Raw genomic sequence first — 4,778 nt, 5'->3', positions numbered from 1 at the left:
TTCCTTGGTGCCTCTCGATCATCCTCATGCTAAGCATGCTCGAGATGCCTTGTGGAGACATCTAGCCGATGAGGGTAAGGGATGATTCTTGGGCCACGGTGCTGAGGAGCCCGAAGTGTCGAGCCAATCGAGTAACATAGGGGCCAATAGAGATGACCCCCTTCCTATGCCGCTCCATCTAGTGATGAATCGCGAGGGCGATGAAATAGGAAAGGTCGATGACGTGCCCGTGCGACATACACCATGAGAATTAGGCATCGTGAGTGTTAACGACACCAGTGCTGTCTCGCCTCCCTATAATCGTGTGAGCCAAAATGGCGTGTAAGTACCTTAGGGATGGTGGGAGAACTGATGCCTTGGAGCGGCTAGGATTGTAGGAGGCTGCGCTGGGGACCAAAGTGTGCCAGCACTTTGAAGGAGAGAAATGTATGTGGCGAGTGAGAGCATGTAGTTCATTCTCCTCCTTGAACTCCTCCGTATATAAGCCCAGCGCAGCACTGAACTCTAGGACACTTAGCTGGCGGACTAACCCGCTTAGGCGAAACTGGACCATGCCAGGATCATTGTAATTTTTCATTATGGTCTGAAGATGGAACGTTGAGCATAGTTCCATCATGAGCTCGAGGTATGTTGGTTCGATGATTTTAAAGAATAGCTCCCAAAGTTCGGTGGTTAGGGGGCCCAAATCGCATCAGCCAGCTGAACTTGTTCTACGATAGCCCAATCGATACAGCGGCCCGCAATTAAAGGTCAGGCCTGAAGTATTTGGAAAAGCTCTTCTTGGGGCCCTCGGGGGAACTGCAGGAGAGGGTGACAAATTTTCGTGGTTGGGCCCACGGATGATGACGCTCCCTTCCTCTTCTTCGAAGTAGGTACGGCGGTTTCCTTTCCTCGTGAAGACGACATGGTACCTGCAATCAAAACCATTAATTCATCTTGAGGGATGATCAACGTAAAATGAAGACAAATTTCAAATCAAAATCAAAATTTCAGCCACAACTATTAATATTAACCAAATGTAACCAGCATAATTTCGTGACATTATCATTGTAATGGCATGAGAATGGGTATAGTAATGGCATGTGTATGACAAAAGAGTGAGGCTTTAACAACTCGATTTACCATGAAATGTATGATAAATAATCTAATAATGCAAAAATAATGAACAAAATGGAAATAGTAAGAGAAAAATAAAGATTATTTTAAAAATAAACATTAAAAGTAAGTAGAATAGAGGTGAAAAGAGTAAACAAATGCTAAGGAAGAGAAATCAGACGTCAAAAATGGAGTTGGAGGTGACGCACGGGCGTGGCAAATAGGCCGTGTGGAATTGTAGTGGCTAGGGTTAGGGTTTTTAAGTGGGGAAGACAATGAATAGTGTAGGGTATTTATAGATTATGAGGCACACGGCCAGGTAACACGCCCGTGTTCCCCAATTTTAGCCCGTGTGATTTGCGAATTTTGAATTTGGACACGTCTGAAATTTTCCCCATGCCCGTGTACCTTGGACGTGTGGGTGCACACGGCCGTGTTGCACGACCGTGTCTAGCTTTCCTCGCTTCTCCCACGTCCGTGTATGCAAGGTCCACGCCCGTGTTAATTTAACAGGTTCGACCACGGGTACTAGACACGGGCGTGTCGCACGCTCGTGCTGTTTTAATAGGTTCACCCATGGTTCTTCCACACAGGTGTGTCACACGCCCGTGTTGTTTTGGCAGGTTCGACCACGACCATGTCCCACGACCGTGGCATTTTATCGTAGCCCGTGTTGGGGAAATCTTTTGTCCTATTTTCAAACGGCCCTAAGCACACCCGTGCTCTTGGCCGTGTCCCTATGAAAAACCTGTATTCAAGTGCTCTGTTAGTAAGTTAGATGTTGAAGACTAAATTTTAAAGAAGTTAATACAGTTAGTGCTCGGGTTGCCTCCTGAGAAGTGCTTATTTATAGTCTAAGCTCGATTTACCTCTCTGTTGAATGATCATGGTGGTTTGAGGAGTTTATACTCCTCATTCCTGCTATTAATCTCAACAAAATAAGGTTTTAAACGGGTGTTGTTTACCTTAAAACTGCCAAACTTAGGATGACTCACCTCGACCGTACCAAATGGGAAAATATTGAGTACCGTAAGAGGAATTTCTTCATTTGGTGTGGTAGCGACAATGTAGGGATCTGCGGCATCTAATAAGACTCTATCTCCAACCTTAAGTTGATTTGGAAAGGTATTGAGCTTGTTCTGTTGTAGATTCGGTTTGTCAGGTGTTCTCAGTTTATGCGTCTGCCATTCATCTAGCTCCTCGATTTATAGCCTTCGATCTTCATGAATAGGTTGCACCATACTATTGCTTGAGAATGACTCATGTACTTTCTTCAGACTCATTTCCTACAAAGAAGGTTGCACCATACTGTTAGTTTTAGTAGAATGGTTTAGTCGATCACCTTCAATTTCCAATGTGTTGCCGGAATTGCAAGCTAGGAGGGTGATTGTTTCGTCTCCCACACGGTGTGTTAGTTCACATGTGCCAACATCAATAATCGGTTTAGCAGTTGCTAAAAAGGGCCTTCCTAGAATTAAAGGAGTGTTGTTATCCTCCTTTATGTCTAGAACAATGAAGTCAAAGGGAAATATAAATTTATGGATTTTAACTAAAACATATTCAATAATACCCCTAGGAAATCTTATAGTTTTATCTGCTAATTGAATGCTCATCCTAGTCTGTTTGGGTTTCCCGAGACCTAATTGTTTGAACATTTTGTAAGGCATGACGTTAATACTAGCCCCCAAATCAGCTAATGCATTATCAACATCTAAACTACCAATTAAGCAAGGAATTGTATAACTCCCTAGATCTTTAAGTTTTTTGGGTAGTTTATTCTGAAAAATAGCTGAACAAACTACGTTTAGCTTCACATGCGATGCCTCGTCCATCTTCCGCTTATTTGCTAAAAGCTCCTTTAAAAATTTCATTACGTTTGGCATCTGTGATAGAGCTTCAATAAACGGTAAGTTAATATGTAATTTTTTTAAGAGTTTAAAGAATTTACCAAATTATTCATCTGAGCGGTCTTTCAATGTCGCATTGGGGTATGGCACACGAGGTTTATATTCGACATTCACCAATTTGTTTTTATTATGATCTACCTCACCTTAACCTTTGCTTACCACAGGTTCCTGCCTCGGTTCTGGCTCAGGCTCAACAAATCCTTCTTCATCTTGAACGTTAATATCGTTGAGCTGTTCTGTTGGGTTAGCTTCAGTATTACTTGGCAAGCTCCCTCGTGGTCGTTCGGAGATTAGTTTGGAAAGCTAGCCTATCTGAGTTTCGAGCCCTTGGATCGACACTTGTTGATTTTTAGTGTTGTCTCGGTGTTCTGGAAATGGGTTTCTGACATCGAGATAAACTTTGTGAGCATCTCTTCAAGGTTTGGCTTCTTTTCTTGTTGATAGGGTGGCTTTTGGTAGCTCGGAGGTGGTTGTGGTCTTTGACTTCCTTGACTGCCCCACGAGAAATTAGGGTGGTTCCTCCAACCTGCATTGTAAGTATTACTATATGGATTGTTTTGAGGTCGAAGATTATTACCCATGTAGTTTAATTTCTCGTTATGGTATTCCAAATGGCTTGTTCCACCTCCACTTGCTTCGCACTGCATTACTAGGTGAACCTATGAAGAACTAAGAAAACCATCAATCTTTTTATTCAAGAGTTCTACCTGATTAGAAAGCATGGTGACCGAATCGATGATATAAACACCGACTGTTTTCGTTGGCTTTGTCCTCATGACTTGCCACTGATAGTTATTCAGTGACATCTCCACTACAAACTCTTAGGCATCTTCCGGTGTTTTATTATTGATGGTCCTGCTCGCTGCTGTGTCAACCATTTACCGAGTCGAAGGATTCAGGACATTATGGAATGTTTGAACCTGAGCCAAAGCAGTAACCCATGGTGAGGGCACCTTCTCAAAAGGTCCTTGTATCTCTTCCATGCATCGTAGAGTGTTTCTAAATCCATCTGCACAAAAGAAGAGATATCATTACGTAATTTAGCTGTTTTAGTCGGCGAAAAATATTTTAGTAAAAATTTTTCAGCCATTTGTTCCCAAGTAGTAATTTACCCTCGTGGTAATGAGTTCAACCACTGTTTAGCTTTGTTCCTCAACGAAAAAGGGAATAACTAAAGACGAATGACATCGTAAAAGATGCCATTAATTTTAAATGTATCGCATAGTTCCAAAAAGTTTGCTAAGTGAGTGTTGGGATCTTCATCCTGTAAACCATCAAACTGAACAAATTGCTCTATCATTTGAATAGTGTTAGGTTTTAATTCAAAAGTATTTACAGCTACAGCAGGTCTAACTATGCTCGATTCGGTTCCTGTCAAAGAAGGTTTAGCATAATCATACATAGTGCGTGGAGCAGGGTTTTGATTAACAGCAATTGCATGAGGCAGCTGATTGTCTTGGTTTTCAACCATCTCTTTGGTTGGGGGTTGAGTATTATCTTCTTGCTCGTTCTCTGTGTATCTTAGGCTTCGCCTTACTTCTCTTTGGTTTCTACGGACTGTGCGATCGATTTCTTCAGCAAAAAGTAATGGTCCTGACGGGTTTCTTCTAGTCATAAACTATAAAAACCTGTTAGAAGAAAGAAAAAGAAAATTAGTCAATTAGAATAAAATTAAAAATAAAATTAGATTGCAAGAAAAATAAATGGCTAAAGTAATAAAAATTGAGTCTTCCTAATATTTTAGTTCTTCGACAACGGCGCCAAAAACTTGATCGC

The 4,778-nt window shown here is 41.7% G+C and overlaps 1 non-coding gene across 1 annotated transcript; it reads left to right on the top strand.

The window, feature by feature from the left end:
- The first annotated feature begins 3,937 nt into the window (after positions 1 to 3,937).
- LOC121230922 (small nucleolar RNA R71) lies at positions 3,938 to 4,044 on the top strand. Its single transcript, XR_005928994.1, has one exon. It is a non-coding gene; the product is annotated as a small nucleolar RNA R71 (small nucleolar RNA).
- Positions 4,045 to 4,778: the final 734 nt, after the last annotated feature.

Source organism: Gossypium hirsutum, chromosome A06 (assembly GCF_007990345.1).
Source record: "Gossypium hirsutum isolate 1008001.06 chromosome A06, Gossypium_hirsutum_v2.1, whole genome shotgun sequence".
NCBI classification, from domain to species: domain Eukaryota; kingdom Viridiplantae; phylum Streptophyta; class Magnoliopsida; order Malvales; family Malvaceae; genus Gossypium; species Gossypium hirsutum.
Note: the sequence above shows the minus strand (reverse complement) of the source record. Positions and strands in the feature narration are given on the sequence as shown.